Source organism: Podarcis melisellensis (assembly GCF_964234715.1).
Source record: "Podarcis melisellensis genome assembly, chromosome: 5".
NCBI lineage: Eukaryota > Metazoa > Chordata > Lepidosauria > Squamata > Lacertidae > Podarcis > Podarcis melisellensis.
In genome coordinates this window covers 93,896,812-93,915,664 of record NC_138537.1, presented here as the reverse complement: position 1 = coordinate 93,915,664, position 18,853 = coordinate 93,896,812, and the positions used below count along the sequence as shown (strand labels likewise).

At 42.9% G+C, this 18,853-nt stretch overlaps 1 long non-coding RNA gene across 6 annotated transcripts; it reads right to left on the bottom strand.

Annotated features, from left to right (window-relative positions):
• Positions 1–229: 229 nt before the first annotated feature.
• LOC309370295 lies at positions 230–17,979 on the bottom strand. 6 transcript variants are annotated; one of them, XR_014168491.1, is made up of 6 exons: positions 17,101–17,979; positions 16,910–16,977; positions 12,459–15,334; positions 4,349–4,517; positions 3,160–3,250; positions 230–464 (listed from the first exon to the last, which is right to left on the bottom strand). It is a non-coding gene; the product is annotated as an uncharacterized lncRNA (long non-coding RNA). The 6 variants fall into 6 exon arrangements; XR_014168489.1 differs by having other exon boundaries at positions 16,910–17,979; XR_014168490.1 differs by having other exon boundaries at positions 12,459–16,977.
• Between the last annotated feature and the right edge of the window lie 874 nt (positions 17,980–18,853).

Here is an 18,853-nt window from a genome sequence, read left to right as displayed (position 1 = left end):
TTCATGACTGCAAGGTCTGCCCATTAAGACCTGCCAAAAGAATCATCAGTTTCAATCCAGACGAGTTCCATTCGATGAGTGTTCAACAATGAAGAGCTCCGTTCTTCAGTGCAAATGCTCAGAGTCAACAGCTTTGTTTCTGATGCCATTAAGACACCCAGAAGGGAACAGCGCAGTGTCATAGTATCATAGAATCATAGAGTTGTAAGAGACCACAAGGGCCATCGTTTCCCACCACTGGAAGAGCTTCATCTTGGAACAGCTGGTATAAAGGCAGTCAAAATTCCAAGAGCAGTCTCAAAATGTCTTTTTTCTTTTTCACTTAAGTCCAGCAGTAGAGGTTTCAGATGACAATAATTAAGTGAAGATTTAGATGAAGACCACCAGGTTTGGAATCCAGCTGGGAATAGATGCACCGCAAGCAGCTTGCAAGAGGCGTAGACAGCAGTGGCCAGAAACTGGAACTGCAGTGGGTAGGCAAGGAGAAGAATATAGATCAGCTATATTGGTGATCATAGAATCATAGAATCATAGAGTTGGAAGAGACCCCAAGGGCCATCGAGTCCAACCCCCTGCCAAGCAGGAAACACCATCAGAGCACTCCTGACATATGGTTGTCAAGCCTCTGCTTAAAGACCTCCAAAGAAGGAGACTCCACCACACTCCTTGGCAGCAAATTCCACTGTCAAACAGCTCTTACTGTTAGGAAGTTCTTTCTAATGTTTAGGTGGAATCTTCTTTCTCCATCAGTCAAACAATATAGATAGATGAATCCTTCTTAATCATAACAAAATAAATAAATAAATAAAAATTCCTTTCAGTGGCACCTTAGAGACCAACTAAAGCACAATAACAAACTTAGTTGGTCTCTAAAGTGCTACCGGAAGGAATTTTTATTTATTTATTTTTGACTATGGCAGACCAACATGGCTACCTACCTGTAACTTCTTAATCAAATTACAGTTAAAATTAGCAATTAAAAACAAAGCAGAAGTACTAAAAACCAGTGGCGTAGCGTGAGTTGTCAGCACCCGGGGCAAGGCAAGTAATTTGCGCCCCTAACCCGTGGATTTGCGCCCCCTAACCCTAACCCCCAGATGTTGCACCCGGTGCGGCCGGCCCCCCGTGCACCCCCCACGCTACGCCACTGTTAAATACAAAATGTCTAATTCAATTACACTGACTACTTAACCCACTGGCCATGTATCTGGGAACGGATCCACTGGTGTATGAGCACCAACGAAGCACCCTGCAGCCACTGCCACATGCCAACAGGAAAAAAAAAAAACACCTCCCCTTTAGCAGCACCAGACAATGTGCTTTGAAGTTCTGACTTTGGGCCTTCAAAACACCTTGCACTTGATGCCATTGTCCTGTCTCTGTGTTGCGGTAGCATAGCCTACAGCCTTTTTGGGGACATTGTGGCCACCCCTCTCCTTGGAACCTGTGATATGGATGGAGCACAAACCGAAAGATGTTATGGCCTTCGACAAGTAGGGGGTAAAACCATGAAACAAATATGAGTCCTGAGACTCCACATCTCCTTCCTCTTTTCCTATGGGGTGAAGTGATACAGTGTCTTGATTTAGTCCCTATGCTCATGCAGTGGACAATCCAGGATTGGAGTTCTCTGGAACAACTTTAGATTAGAATCAACTTATAGTAACATCAGAGAAGCTGAGGCCAAAGTAATATCCACCAGACCTGGATGAACTATAGCAGGGGGTCGGCAAGGTTTATCTTGCCTGGACCAGATTGGTCCCACAGAGATCCCTCCATGGGCTGGACCGTGCATGCGCACCAGTGATTTTCTTAAGTAATGTAGGCACAAGAAGGCATAGGTAAAGATAAAGGGACCCCTGACCATTAGGTCCAGTTGTGGCCAACTCTGGGGTTGCGGCGCCCATCTCGCTATATTGGCCGAGGGAGCTGGCGTACAGCTTCTGGGTCATGTTGCCAGCATGACTAAGCCACTTCTGGAGAACCAGAGCAGCGCACGGAAACGCCGTTTACCTTCCCGCCGGAGCGGTACCTATTTATCTACTTGCACTTGTGACGTGCTTTCGAACTGCTAGGTTGGCAGGAGCAGGGACCGAGCAACGGGAGCTCACCCCGTCGCGGGGATTCGAACCGCCGACCTTCTGATCAGCAAGTCCTAGGCTCAGTGGTTTAACCCACAGCGCCACCTGCATCCCTACGAGAAGGGTTAATAGCTCAGCTATCGAAAATAAGAGCTTCGGGATGGAAAAAGCAAAAGACAAAAGATGCGCCTTGAGAAGCTTCTTCAAGTAAAACAGATTAGTAGTTAGACAAGCATTATGTGGGAGAGAATTTGAACCATATGCAGCAGGAAGTGGAGAGAGAGAGAGAGAGAGAGAGAGAGAGAGAGAGAGAGAGAGAGAGAGAGAGAGAGAGAGAGAGAGAGAGAAGAGAGAGCATCAGATTCAGCAAAGCCAGCCTTACTGTGTGAAACAACTCAATGACTTTGACGAAGAACCACCAACACACTTTTGCCATCTGCTGGGCAAAGGCAGGGAAATGCCGTCAAATGCTATAGACATCAAAAGACGTGTCCTTAGAACTGTATCTGTACCTCCCATCTCTCCATGTTCTTAAGCCCAGGGCAGGGCCTTGCCATTGGGGACAGCCAGTAAAAGACCATAACTATGTCTCATGACTGTTCTTTCTCATGACCTTTCTGTCACCGGAATGGCAGAAGATGCTGCACACTATATAAAGCAACAATCCAGCACAGGAAGGTCCAGAGGTCTGCTTCATGCCATCACTAAGATTGTTTGGGTGATAGGTAAAAACTTGTCTCTTTCCCCAGGCATCTGGTGGATTAGCACAATTTTGCTGTCAATTGTTGGTGTGTTTTTACTGCTGAGCCTTTTGCTGTCATTTCACTAGTTTTGCTCTATGGGCTGTTTTATCTGTAAGCTGCTTTGAGTACCTGTCAGCGGCAAAAGGTGGGGTAATAATAATAATAATTTTAAAAAATGACTTTTATTGCAATGCATTTTTTTCCATTTTATGCTAAGCTTTTGAATTTGTTAAGTCACTTGGAAACTCTTTATGGGTTAAGTAAATTAATACTAAGAATAACTGTCATATATCTGCATTCCCAGCTCATATCAGCTTTCATCAACCATAGTTTACCTTGTATTGGTTCATCCAAGGAGACAACAAAATCAGCAGTAAGTGACCATGGTGTGTGTCCTGTATCATTCAGAGTGATGGCGCATGCAGACTGTGAACAAATAAAAACATTCCTATCAGTACTGTAAATATATCCAGTCCAACATGCCCACAAACATTTTTTTAAAGCTCTTGCATATTTTTAATTGCTTTTTATTGATTTTCCAGCACAACAAAAATTATACATTCCAAATAAAACAGACAAAAAAACAAATTTCCAAATAAACCAATATATATTCCTAAAAGACACTTATATTGTTTAAGTCTTTTTCTTAATCGACAAATTATTAATTCCTCCATATGGCTTCCAACTGCCTCATTGAGGGTTCATCCTTTCCCCCCTTTTTGTTATCACTGTTTCCGTATTCCTTACTCAATTTCTTTCTTCTATTATGTCTCATGTATTCTTAATCTAACTTGCAACTTGCGGAGTTTAGTCAAAACATGTCCATTGTGGAAAATGTTTAATTAAATATTCTTTATAAATTCTCCATTCATTTTCGTACCTTTGGGTTGGCTGTCCCCTAATTATCTCAGTTAATTTAGCTAATTCAAGATATTCAAACAGTTTCTCCTGCCATTCCTTTTTTGATAGTATCGTTTCACCTTTCCATTTTTTGGCAACCAGTATTCTAGCTGCTGTTGCAGCGTATAAGAATATTCTTCTTTTCCCTTAGAGAACTCTGGTCCCAATATTTCCAAGAGGAAGGCTTCTGGGTTGTTTTTTGAAAGTTTGTTTAAAGGTTTTTTTAATTTCTTTGTATATCGTGTCCCAGAATTTTTTAATTTTATTGCAGCCCCACCACATATGAATCATTGTCCTTTCAGCCTGTTTACACCACCAGCATATATTGGAACATGTTCTATGCATCTTTGCTAATTTGCTGGGGGTTAAATACCACCTGTAGAACATTGCCATATGATTTTCCCTGAATCAATTTTCCCTTGATAAAAATGCAAGAATCACAGCTTTTATTAATAAAATATTTTCACATTCAAAAGAACAACTTTAAAGTTTTAATTCTCAATCAGGACAACCAGAAACCAATTTTTTAGATCTGTATGAAAGCAAGGTGCTTCGGCTGACTCATGAAAGGCTGCCCCCAATATTTACATCTAGATGGTAATTGTTATGTACTGAAGTTCTCACCCTGGGCCAACAGAGGGATACTGTAGATAGTTCAGGTCCACATATGCAAATAAGGGATCAAAAGTGACATTCAGTGATTGGATAGTTACAGAATGTTGTTACAGTTACGTTGTACTGGAGCTCTATATAGGCAGGCTGGCTGAACCCTTCAGTTCAGTTCTGTTCTGACCTGTGAATAAACAAGAGCTGTTTGGAGAATCGCTGTGTCGTCTGATATGTTCACCCACAACCTAACAGTAATCTAGATGGATTTGGAGCTGGGTCCTGTGTTTTGATATTTTCGCTTTGTAAAACACCATGCACAGCAATAATAAATGATTACCAGCAGGCAATGTGAAAGGGCCAGTGCCTTATATCCTTGAAAATGAGAGGGAAGGTTGAGGGAATTTCATTTGCTTATACCTCAGGGAACATAAGAGAGCCTTTAAGACCTGGGAGTTTCTGCTTCTGCATGTGAGGTTTCCTGCCACTATGATCAAATGACCTGTATATTGAGCATTTATCCCAATTTGCTTGCGGGGAGATTAGACGATGTTGTGTCAAGCAAGTGTTATCTCAGACTTGCCAGTGCACCAAGAAAAACAGCTATTTATTGCAATTTATGAAGCACAATAGGGACGCGGGTGGCGCTGTGGGTTAACACCACAGAGCCTAGGACTTGCCGATCAGAAGGTTGGAGGTTTTAATCCCCGCGATGGGGTGAGCTCCCATTGCTCAGTCCCTGCTCCTGCCAACCTAACAGTTCGAAAGCACGGTCAAAGATAAATAGGTACCACTCCGGTGGGAAGGTAAACGGCGTTTCTGTGCGCTGCTCTGGTTTGCCAGAAGCGGCTTCATCATGCTGGCCACATGACCCGGAAGCTGTACGCCAGCTCCCTCGGCCAAGAAAGCGAGATGAGCGCCGCAACCCCAGAGTCAGCCACGACTGCACCTAATGGTCAGGGGTCCCTTTACCTTTACCTATGAAGCACAATGGACATGCCTGGTTTTAATCCAATGTCCAGCACGAACTCACTGTCCTTGTTATCAAAGCTATCCAGGGAACTTCCTTCCCCTCTGACTTTATTTCAAAATATATCCCAGCCCGTGAAGTTTGCAGTTCTGACTGTAACACCCTCAGGTGCTGCAAAGCCTCCCCCTGTTCACTTAAACTCTTCTAACGTCTTAGCCTTGCCATGCCCTCTACGTTCCTCTTAAAATTCCTACACAATGCCAGTTCCCTCCTCAAAGCTCACCTCTTTCACTTAACCGCTTAGTCTCCCCGCAGCGGAAATGAAATGTAAGCACATAGGTGCATTGTAATGTACTGACCCCTTGCGACTCTTCCTTCTGCATTCTCCCTTTGTTGTCTCTTCTGTCATTGAAATTTATATTGCAAGTTCCTCAGGGCAAGGACTAGTCATTGTGGATGTGCTTCTTTTATTCTGTAACGTGTAACGTGCAGTGATTGCAATATATAAATAGGAAATAGTCGTAATAAACTGCTGAAGTTTTTGACCGCAGTTTGTTCCCTGGCTGGCAAGGGAGAGGGCTGGCAGGCCTGAGGTTTTCCACAACTGCTTTAAGATAACCTTAAAAGCTGCTGTATTTGGAAGGCTGGAGTGTACATTATTAAATAAATAACATGGACCAACTGCAATTCTCTCTCCTTTGACAACATGCAAAATTCCAGTGTCTGCAACCACGCAATCTTTAGAATAAGACTTAGCGCATCGCACTTCTAAGTGTACAAATACATTATCTTGCTGCATTTCGACAACTCAGTAACTTTATCTTAATATTGCTGATGGGAGGACAGGCTACTGTGGCTGAGTGGCTTAACATAAGGCCAACTTGTGGTTTTCGGCAGAGGTGATTATTGAACTAGGGATTTGAGAAATTTGAACCTTTTTTGCTTCTCAGCCTTGCTGCCTACCCTTTGGCACAGCAGTTTTCTTTTAGCATTTGAAGGGAAGCTACCCGAATGAGCCAGATTGTTTCTAGATACCGTATTTTTCGCTATATAACACGCACCCGACCATAACACGCACGTAGTTTTTAGAGGAGGAAAATCCATAGGCATGCCACCCGTAGGCATTTCCTCCACAACACGCACAGACATTTCCCCTTACTTTCTAGGAGGAAAAAAGTGAGTGTTATGGTGCAAAAAATACGGTACCTTATTTATTGAACATTCCTCCTCATTTGTTCGTGAGATTGGATGGCGTTGCATCAAGCAAGTATTATTCCACACTTTCCAGTGTTTTCCTATCGCTTTCCTTACTGCAAAAAGTCCAATTTTTAAGAGAAACAGATCTGTTGCACAAGAGCACCAGACCAGCAAAACCTGAATTTACCTGTATTCGTTTGAATTCTGCCTGAACATAACAATAGTCTGGAAGCAATAGTCTGGTGAATTGGATTGTAAACCTATTATCTCATAGTCTACCCCCCCGGGGGGGAGTTGTGGGGTTAAAGATGGGGAGAGAAAACCATCTAAAATGTAATAACTAAGATCTCTGAGTGCATCTCACGGTCCCTTTTCACCTCTTCCATTACACAAAACCATTTCAAGACTGCCAAGACCACACATCACATGGGCCGTGGCACTGCAGCTCCACCTGGCGGTAATATCCAGAACAGCCTTTCTCAACCTTGGGTCCCTTGATGTCATTGGACTACAACTCCCATCATTGCTAGCCAGCATGGCCAGTGGTCAAGGATGATGGGAGTTGTAGTTCAAGTACACCTGGTGTCCCAAGGTTGAGAAAAGCTGGTCTAGAACTACAGAACACATCAATCGCCACCATTTAAATATGAGTCTGTAAGATTCTGGTGAACTTTTATGGACATTTTCAACATGGATCAGTTCTATACTTTATGGCCAGGTTGGGGGTTCTTTATTGTGTAGAGAGGGAACTTTTTATAGTAGCATCCCCAACCGGTTTTCCAAAATGCAGAAGGTGACAAGAAGGGGTGAACTATATTTAGCAGAACTGTATAAGAACAGACGCGGGTGGCGCTGTGAGTTAAACCACTGAGCCTAGGACTTGATCAGAAGATCGGCGGTTCGAAGCAACGGGGTGAGCTCCCATTGCTCGGTCCCTGCTCCTGCCAACCTAGCAGTTCGAAAGCACCTCAAAGTGCAAGTAGATAAGTAGGTACCACTCCGGTGGGAAGGTGAACAGCGTTTCCGTGCGCTGCTCTGGTTCGCCAGAAGCAGCTTAGTCATGCTGGCCACATGACCCGGAAGCTGTACGCCGGCTCCCTCGGCCAAGAAAGCGAGATGAGCGCCGCAACCCCAGAGTCGGTCATGACTGGACCTAATGGTCAGGGGTCCCTTTACCTTTACCTTATAAGCACAGAATAGACTTTGCAGCTCAAGGGAGGACAGACTGTGTATGTTCAAAGGAAATGTGTAAGACTGATTGCCAAGGATTAAGGAAGCCTTTCCATGATAAGAAATGATTAGATCTGACATGTTTGGGAAAGACCTTCTCCTGCTATCACATGCTGTATATTATTTATGTTCAGGCAGTTGCTGCTGTCACCAGTGGCGTAGCGTGGGTTGTCAGCAAGGCAAGTAATTTGCGCCCACTAACCCGTGGATTTGCGCCCCCTAACCCGTGGATTTGCGCCCCCTAACCCTAACCCCCAGATGTTGCGCCCGGTGTGGCCAGCCCCCCCTGCACCCCCCACGCTACGCCACTGGCTGTCACCATAGCGGAATAGCCAAGATACTTAGCTGTGAATCAGAATCCCTTCTGCGAATACAGTCCTTGATCATGCTGACCTACCAGTGGCGTAGCGTGGGGGGTGCAGGGGGGCCGGCCGCACCAGGCACAACATCTGGGGGTTAGGGTTAGGGTTAGGGGGCGCAAATCCACGGGTTAGGGGGTGCAAATTACTTGCCTTGCCCCAGGTGCTGACAACCCACGCTACGCCACTGTGACCTACCTTTCAGGGTTCTGCTATCGCATTCTGAGATAAGGTGTAGAGCTCACTTTGCCCACTTGAAGGGGTTATGAAAATACAAAGTAATATCATAAACACAAGGTTCTAAAGAGGTTTTATTTTGGAGTAGAAATGTAAGTTGTTGCCTCGTTTATAGGAACTTCAGTGGAGTACACAACCTGTTTACAGTTTGTTTGTTTGTTTGTTTGTTTGCTTGCTTGCTTGCTTGTAATAATAATAATAATAATAAATAATAATATATTTATACCCCGCCCATCTGGTTGAATTTCCCCAGCCACTCTGGGCGGCTTCCAATCAAGTGTTAAAAACACCACAGTATTAAATATTAAAAACTTCCCTAAACAGGGCTGCCTTCAGATGTCTTTTAAAAAGAAGATAGCTGCTTATTTCTTTCACATCTGAAGGGAGGGTGTTCCACAGGATGGGCGCCACTACCGAGAAGGCCCTCTGTCTGGTTCCCTGGTTACAAAAGGATGCTGTATGGCAAGATTACATTTCCATTTTTCTCTGCCTCTGTTTTCAGGAGCCTGACAGCAGAATTCTTGGGTGTTCCTTGCAAACGGAGGCCATAACAAATTTTGCTTGTAGAGCACAGAGAGTGGCTAAATATTCAGTTCTAATGAATTTTAAGACAACAGGGTGGTGATGTCAGGGAATTCCAACAAAAATGGAAACAGGAGTGGAAATTGCTGCAGTTCACATTTTTATCTGTAGCCAGGAATGGAAATCAGTTAAGAGAATACGATTAGTATCTATTCAGATTGTTGCTTTTGTTTTAAGTCTGCAAGTGATACCTACTATGATTTATTTATTTTTACATTGTTTTCATGTTTTCTTTACGTGGATGTATCTTATATAAATCGTTGCATAAGTTATGTAACTTATGTTAAATAGTGGAGAGTGAGATAAATAATGTAGTATTTGGCAGAAATTGAACTGCAGCAGTACGGAAACAGCACTGATTATGGTGAATACAGGTCAGAATGGAAATTGCTGGTACTTACATCCCTCAGACAGAAGTGCCTGGCGTGCTCTGGTCCATGGGGTCACGAAGAGTCGGACACCACTAAACGACTAAACAACAACAACAACATCCCTCCTTCTAGGGGTTTAATCACAGCTCCCTCCAATAATAAGTTGTTGAATTGGGTGATGAATTTCTGGTGGTTAAACATAACTGGATTAATTTGTTTCTGCTTCTTGGCCCAAGAATCCAACCAGTCTTCAGATTTCCTCTCCCCCCCCCCCCCAAAGGCCTTGGTACATTTTACCTGCATTTGATTCTGCCATGGGTTCCACAGAACCCACCCGATAAAGGTCCAAAAATATACAAAGCACCCTTTTTGGAGATGCTGGCTTTTGGTTTCCTGCAACTATCCTGACCAAACCCAAAATGAAAACATCAAACATGGCCTAGAACACTGGAGAGGACGACAGGAGACAAGAAGGGTAAGGGATTGAGCTAAGGTGGGGAAGATATATTGCTCCTTTAGCTATCCATGGAGTTAGATCAAGCTTGGAGAAGAGTAGAATAGAAGGCAGCCTTCCTGGGGAACCCCAAAAAGCTGGGGAAGGCTGAAAAACTGGGGAATGAGAGGTGCCCAGCTGTTAGGAAGGGGCTGGCTTGCTGGCAATAGCTGTGACACAGAGGGACAGGGCCATATTTAGGTTTGATGAGGCCCTAAGCTACTGAAAGTAGTGAGGCCCTGGTAATGACTGGCAGAATCCGAGACCTGGGAGAAGAGTTGCTGGAAAAAGACTGGAAGAAATTTAAAGACTACCTGCAGAAACACTGTAAAATTAATGAATGTTAAAATGATGTTGGATTGAAAATAAGTGGTATTAGCAACAAAATTAACAAGAATATGCAAAAATGAATTGATATTGGATGAAAATATAGAGTTATAAAACGTTAAGATACAGAGTTTAGGCAAATGAAAGAGGGTAAGGATTTGCTGACTTGATTATGTAAATGGGAACACAAAAAGGGGAGGTGTGAGGAGGTCAAAGAAATAAGCAAAGGAGTTTAAAGTTATGAAAAATGGATTTGTTTTTAACTTTTTTTATTTTTTCTTTGTCTTTTATATGTTGCATTTTTTATTTCCATTTTTTCTTTTTTCATGTATTTTTTTCTCTTTTCATGTATTTCCTTTTTTATGTGCTTTTGTATTCATGTTTTTGTAAAACCTTAATAAATATTTCTTAAAAATGAAAGTAATGAGGCCCTTTATAAGTCCAGCTGTCCTTTGTCAACAACAAATTGTTGCTGTTTTGTGTTGAATATATGCTATATGGTAATTTATGGACCTAATAGGTATCTAAAGCCATTTCCACATAACAAAATACCGTATTTTTTGCCCCATAGGATGTACTGGCCCATAGGATGCACCTAGTTTTTTTGGGGGGGGGATAAAGAAAAAAAATTATTTTCCCTCCAGGTGCGGGGCGGGGCGGGAAAAGTCTGAGCTTCCCCCGCCCCCACCCCCCAGAACAGGCTGCTATCCGCAAGCCATGGGAGAACTGCGCGAAGTTGCACAGCTCTTCCACGGTTTGCGGATAGCTTCCTGAAGCCTGGAGAGCGAGAGAGGTCGGTGCGCACCGACCCCTCTCGCTCTCCAGGCTTCAGCGAAAGCCTGCATTCGCCCCATAGGATACACACACATTTCCCCTTCATTTTTGGAGGGGAAAAAGTGCGTCCTATAGGGCAAAAAATACGGTATGTATTTCATCAAAGTAATTGTTGTACTGAAATACAATTAAGAAGAAGTATATTAATAGTCAAATAATTATTAAGCTGTAACTTAAAATGATTTTTTATTCATAATAAACTTAATAATGCAAAAACATTGGCATTTCTCAATAACAAAAGTTCCTTTAGAAACACAATTTACAAAGACTCATAATCTCGTCTCTAGAAACCTGCTGTAACATGAAATAATAATAGCAAACCAGTGATATTTTAGGGAGCAGGCTAGCAGGCAGGGCCCATTACTTACATCAGAGGAACCTACACAACACAAAACACTGTTGATATATGTAGGTTTTATTTTATTTGTTTTTTATCTTATATTTAGGAAATGTACATCCAGTTGTTTTCTTCCTTTAATTTGTTTTTGGGGGCCCCAAGAGTGTGGGGCCCTAAGCTATAGCTTGTTTAGCTTATACGTAAATCCAGCACTGCAGAGGCTACTCTCATTAAGAATGGAGATGTGGTGGAAGGGACTTTAAATGACAATGGCTGCAAGTAGTAGACTCTTAGTGAACGTCACAATATGATTTTACCACTAGAGAGAGTGACTGGGAGGTCAGGAAGGATGTCTGGATAATCAGAATTTGCAGCGAGGTAACTGAGGTATAGAAAGTGGAGGCATTTCCCTAGAAACCTAAATTTGGACAATGCACATTTAGCCTTAATCTGGTCGCTGGGCTAAGGCACTTGCCAGAGGATGCCATTTTTACTGTCCAGGATTAATTAATACCAAATACAGGCATTCACTTCCAGGGGTTATGAGGGCTAATTAGGCTTACACTTAATCTCTAGTGTACATGGGTTTTAGTGGGAAAATTCCTCTGCGTGGCAAATACAATGCACAATGTATGTGGCAGGAAGAACCAGAGCTTCCTTTGATCCTTTTTTTTTTATTATTATTAAATTTTTAACAAATTTTTCTTTTACAAATTATTCAAACATATACATATTTGCCATATTACAAATTTTTTTGACTTCCACCAGCTCCTCCCACAATCCTCATATTTATGTATTTATTACGCATTTCCTTTATAATATATTGCCAGTTAGTAATATCCTCTCTTCTTATTTTCTTTTACAATACCCTTTCTCATCACAAAGCCTCTTTAAAACCGACTAGCGTTGTCTGTTCATCATAGATATTTTCCAGATAAATTGTAAACTTTCTCCAGTCCTCGGTGAACTTGTAGTCTTTCTGGTATCTAATTTTCCCAGTCATTTTATCTAGCTCTGCAAAGTCGCTTCCTTTGATCCTTAGCTAGAACCTATTCCTTTGCAATGGCATCGTTTACTCCTAGCTTGAGGCAAAGCCAAATGAACACAATGTGCAAGGGGCATGTGCAGAGTTCTAGCTGAGCCAAGCTTCTTGGAAACAAGTGAAAATGTGTGTAATTGGAGCAGACTTACCCTGTGAGAGCAGCCTTCCCCGTACTTTCTTCAAGGACACCCCCAAGACGCAACCTCATTTGACTTCTCCGGCAGGCACTGCAGATGGCAGAGGATGAGCTGGAAGCAATGTCTGTTTCTGCGCAATTTTCTTCTGAGGAGGGAGATTCCTTTCCCAGACTTTGGCGGAGCTTCCCCGGGTATGGCTTTGTCCCCCTCTCCTTTGTTGCGAAGGTTAACAGGCAAAATTATTTATTTATTCATTGAGTGAGCACTAAAAGATGTGCAGACACCAGGGTGAATTTGGTGTTTTTATTTGAACAGCTGGATGGAAATGATTTGTGGAACGGTTTTATCACATTGATTACAGCTCGAAGTCTTAGGTATTTTCCTTTTTTTGTGGGTAGCAGCATATGAAAAGGTTGTAGGGCCACATGCACTGTTGAGTCTGCATGCTGTGATCTTCAGATGAAGGATGGTGTATCAATTTAATTAATACCACCACCACCATCATCATCAGTAATGCTGTCCAGGGTCCTCTGCCTATTATATCATTATTATCATGACCATCATCATAGCCTTCATCCTAAGATCCCAGTTTAAAGCAACTTACAAACGCAGAAGAAAGGGGAGTCCTAAAATTTGCACAGGGCAGGGGCAGAACCAGTAGGAGCCCCCAAGGTGGGCTAAGGCCAGGGTATCAGCTTTCACCCTCTCTCCATGCTATGTGATGTCCACAAAGGGTTAAAGTTACTGCTGTTATGTACTGAAGTTCTCACCCTGGGCCAGCAGGGGGATACTGTAGATAGTTATGCAAATAAGGGATCGAAAGTGACGTTCAGTGATTGGATAGTTTTAGAAAGTTGCTACAGTTACGTTGTACTGGAGCTCTATATAAGCAGGCTGGCTGAACCCTTCAGTTCAGTTCTGTCCTGGCCTGTGAATAAACAAGAGCTGTTTGAAGAATCGATGTGTCGTCTGATATGTTCACCCACAACTTAACAACTGTCATTTTCAAAACCCTTACTTCTAGCGGGTTTCAATGACTGTGCATTTGCAACAGCTTCCTCATAGACTAATGTGAATTCATGGGATAAATTTGGAAGGCAAATGTAATTTTGGTAAGACTAAGGAACGTAGGTTGTGCCTCGCGTACATTCCTACGTGTCTTTGGTCAGATGGTGTCGTTTGTGTCTTGCCTGACTAAAAACATTATTGGGCGTTCTGGAGATAGTCAAGAAACTCTCCCTGCACTGGATAGGGCTGAGGTCTAGAGTATTTCCACTGAATATTTCCGAATGCGCAATTCTGAGGTGAATTTTGTGGTTCCTTCTTGGGAGAAAAACCCAAGGAACCCTGGGGAAAGCAAAGAGGCTTTTGGTAAGGCTAGCAAAATTTCATTGGTGTGCAAGACTCCTCACAACCTGACAAATTTGCAATCAATGTGTGCATTTGTTTCCATTTTGCACCACTAGAGGTCTGTATGGTTCCACATAAGTCAGCAAACACCATCTCAATTCCTTCTAGTGACTGATGCAAATGTAAAATCCATGCAGTGTTTTAAAGAAAGTCTTTGTGCATCAGTCCACTGCTAGGTTTTACTTTGCTAGGTTTAACTCTGTGTTTTACCTCCTCTTATTTATTTAATGTTGGTGTATTATTGCTGTTTTCAAATTTTGTAACCTACCCTGAGATCTGCGGGCTGAAAGAAATCTCTGAAAGAAATAAACAGGTGATTACATAAAAAATGTTTTTTTAAAAAGGAAACCTTTTATAATCACCTGTTTTAGCATTAGCATTTCAGTGGTAGAATACTGTGCTACTTAATAGCAGAGGGGATTATGAAGTGCCACATACACAAATGTAATGTTAGGAATCTGAATGGTCTTGCTAGAAAAAAACAAGGCGGTTTCTTGCTGTTGTAAAAGTGAATTCAGGCTAGAAATGGCGGGGTAAACTAATAGTGGCATTTGATGGAATGGCTACCATTAATGGGTTCTGCACTCACATTGCAAGAAAGGTTTATCCAGATGAGCAGATGAAGCCATCTTGTTCTGAATCAGACCACTGGCCTACAAGTTCACTGACCAGCAATTGCAATCTCAAGGATCATAGCTCTGATAGACAGGTTTAGGCATTCAAATACAGTAATGTACTCTACCATTCTTACCAAAATATTGGCCAGACTGACATGTAGTAGGGGTGTGTGTGTCTGTGTGCATGTGTGTAATTACTGGGATATTTACAGTAATTTAATCAGCATCTGGGTCCAAGTGGAGAGGTAAGACTTTTTCAATATCATGTCAGCACTACGGACAAGCACACACTGTATCATTAAAGCCCTTTCAAAGCACATTCACACACACACACACACAATGAATTCTGGGCACTGCGGTTTGTTAAAGGTTGCTGGGAATCATAACTCCACGAGTGATAAACTGCAGTGCCCAGATTTCTTTGCGGGAAAGAATGAGCTCTCAAATTTGCTTTAAAGGTACAGGGCATTTACACATTGGAAACTTAAAACACAGCAAAGCTGTTTCTCCCCAGATTTATGTTGCTGTACGCAACACCTGATTTGCTTCCTCACACCTGCACCCCTCCCCAAATTCCTACTCAAGGAAGCCAAAATCTGAACATGCACAATGATTATCGAAAATGTACCTACCTTAGCACAACCATAGCTTACGTTTTTGACTCAGATGGAAGCTGGTTTCAGAGAAAACACATCAATTAGCAGCGTTTCTCAAGAAACGACAGGATACGGGTGGATTGTGGATAAAGCCATGTGTCTTCAGCTTCAAACACCAGCACTGGGATGGAGTTGGAGTAAACAGCCGTGCATACACAGCCACGGCCTGCTGCTGTGTACAGATTCCAGTGAACTCCTGGGAGAACTGAGGTTTTAAAGTGACATATAGATATTAACTTTCTGCAAACATGGCCAAAAACATCTGGCAAATATAGAACAGACCCATCTCCTGCATGACAAGAAAATGAAATATAAAATTTGTTGAAGTTCTGCAGAAACAAACGTCCTATGAATCACACGTCTTCTGCATCATTTGTCGTGTGGATGTCAAGAATGAACCAAATGCCGCACATTCCATTGCCTCATTTGAGGTCAGTAAAACGTGGGTAGGAGAGGTGACTTTCCAAGGTGGCAGGGTTGGGATGAAGAGGTGGCAGCTACACCTCAGACATCTGGTTGCCCTCTCTTCACCCCCCAGGTGTGTGTGATGCAAGTTCCAGTTGGCTTTTTGGAAAGAGCTTGGAAAGGCAGCAAACTTTGGTGGCAAGAAAAAATATTTCTGTAGGCACTGTGGAGAAATTGGATTACCACAGCCACCTGCTGCAGAGCAAGAAGTCTTCTCTCCCCCCCCCCCCCAAAAAAAGGGAAACAAGCTTCTCTGCTTTCAGAAACCTGCCCGCCACCTCAAAAATTGTGATGGTTTTCCGGCCCACTCATGAAAATTGCGGAAATTGCCTCCTTCCTCACTTTCACAGCCAAAGAACGTAGCTGTTGAGATTGGGCCCAAAGTTTCCTCCAGCTGTACTTTCCCCTGACCAGGGAAGAGAGCTGCCTCATCACCGACCATCTCTTGTTGGGTGGAGGAGTGATGCCACCCTTCTGCCAGAGTAGCATCGTTGCTGCCAGGGGGACAAGCCCTGCCACACCAAAACTGAGACTGGTGGGGAAAAACATGAGCTTGGGGCAGCATGTCCCCCTCAAAGGTTGGGTGAAAAGCTTGGGGCATGGGTGGAGAACCTGTGGCCTTCCAAATGTTGCCAAACTACAACTCCCATCATTCCTGACCACTGGCCATGCTGTTAGAGTACCCAGCAACATTTTGAGGGCTCTGTGTTAGGGGAATTTTCAACTCAACACCAGCTGTAGCAATGCAGAGAAATGAGCCAGCCTCTCTCCAAATTTGGCTGAAGTATACTTGGGATGTGGGACGCGGGTGGCGCTGTGGGTTAAACCACAGAGCCTAGGACTTGCCGATCAGAAGGTCGGCGGTTCGAATCCCTGTGACGGGGTGAGCTCCCGTCGCTCGGTCCCTGCTCCTGCCAACCTAGCAGTTCGAAAACACTAAGTGCAAGTAGATAAATAGGTACCGCTCCAGCGGGAAGGTAAACGGTGTTTCCATGCACTGCTCTGGTTTGCCAGAAGCAGCTTAGTCCTGCTGGTCACATGACCTGGAAGCTGTACGCCGGCTCCCTCGGCCAACAAAGCGAGATGAGCGCCGCAACCCCAGAGTCGGTCACGACTGGACCTAATGGTCAAGGGTCCTTTACCTTTATACTTGGGATGTACAGTTATCGGAGGGGGATAAGAGGAATAAGAAAGAAAGGTGGGTTTGACTCCAAAAGGCCTCAATTTATATTGCTTATGAATGGCTATCTAATGGCAATCTCTCTTCTCTCTCCATCGCAGCAGTCGCTATGGATAAATGATCTCTCCAGTATACCTTGCGGATGTGAGCTGAATCTGTAATGTTGAAGATTTTCCAAGTTTGCGTTGATGCCATGTGGATGACTGCGTAAAATAAAGTTTGTAAAATAAAATAAGTTTGTAAAATAAAATAAAAGCCCTATACCTGAAATATTAATTGACAGTTAACTGTACAGTCAAATGCGGTCACTTGGCAAATATTGTTACCTCAGTTGCTTTGCTCAATGACTCAGCAAATACAAGAGTGAAAGGGTTTTGTTTGCTACAGAAGTCAGTAGACTCACATTCTTCATTTAGGAGTATTTAATTCTTGACACCTGTTTATGAATACCTCTGGGGTTCCAGAATTAAAAACAAGAACTGTTGAATAGTTAATATCATTTGTATAATGTATTGAATTATAAATAATGATTGCTTACTACCGTTTTCATAAAAAACATATTAAAATGTTATTTTAAGGCAGCTTTCTAGCACACAATTCTCATATGGCAGAAAAAAACAAGAAGGCGCTTTAAGATGTGCCGCTTCAAACCGTCGTAATGGGAGTTCAGTACAAACCAGCAGCATGAAAACATTGTTAGGAAACGTGGCCTGGAAGAGGTTACATTTTCTGTGTCCATTTGAAGACCTTATAGATGACATTCATCGTTCAGTAGGAAAGGAGTTCGGAAGAACAACTCTCATTTGCACTTTCAAAATGCGGCTGGCACTGGGGACAGGCGTTCCCTCACCCCAATAGTTGGGCTCTATCCAAGTAAGTTGTACTCAGACTAGAACCATGAAAGTTAAGGGGCATAAGTTAGTTTGACTTTGGGATCAGCCGCACTTACCTTGTGCCCCACGCTTTCTAGGAGCAGGTCTGTGCAATGCCCTCCCTTTTTTGCCCTAGCACTTTCCCCATAAAAATTATTTAATGCTCTAGGGAAAGACCTGCCAAAAAAGTTGAAAAACATCTTCATGTATGCGACAACAGCTGCGAGAGTTCTGGTAGCACAAGGATGGAAGACTGAAGAAACCCCAACTAAAGAATCATGGCAAGAAAAATTGATGGACTGTGCAGAACTGGCAAAATTGACATATAAGCTACGGGACAAGGATAACTGTGACGTTAAGGATGAATGGGAACCCTTTACAAAGTGTCTGAAGATGCAACAAAGTGAACTGGACTCCTTGGCAGGTTTTGAATAAACATTCGCAATTTTTTTACTGATAATAATCAGCTAAACAGTTTGAGGATCTATACAACATTGTAACATGCAGAAAACAGCATTATTAGAGAAACCAAAGACTGGAACTGAGGGTTCTGTGTGGGAGGGGGGAGGGAGGAAAAATGGGGGGGGATAAGGATGATATGTTTTTGGATATTATGTCTTGTTATAATTTTGAATAAAAAATTTTTTTAAAAAAATTATTTAATGCTGGATTGAAACAAACAGAAATTCAGACGAACAACAACAGCAGTGTTCAGACACGGCACTTTTAAGTGCTGATCTGTATCTAGAAATGCAGAACAAAAGGAAGTCTAGATGAGCTCTAACATTTTATCCAGGCCAATGTTTCTGAACATCCTTCCAGGGACCATTTCTGGTCGTTTTGTAGATGTCTGGTAGGAGTTACACTTGCTAGCAGCTTCTAGTGGATTTTATGCCTAATTTTTTGATGAAGGAGGCAGAGGAGAAATTTATACCACTTAATTGTAAGCTAATTCCTTCTTCCCCCAAAGAAGTGTTTACCTCAAGTCCTTTCCGACCCAAATTCAAAAGCCCACCCAAATTCACCTGGGTCTAAACATGTGGGGAGCTAGCTTCTTGTCCCCACCCACATTTTTCTTTACTCAGGGGTCAGCAAACGTTTTCAGCAGGGAACCATTCCACTGTCCCTCAGACTTTGTGGGGGTCCGGACTATATTTTGAAGAGAGGGGAAAAAACCAAATTCCTATGCCCCACAAATAACCCAGAG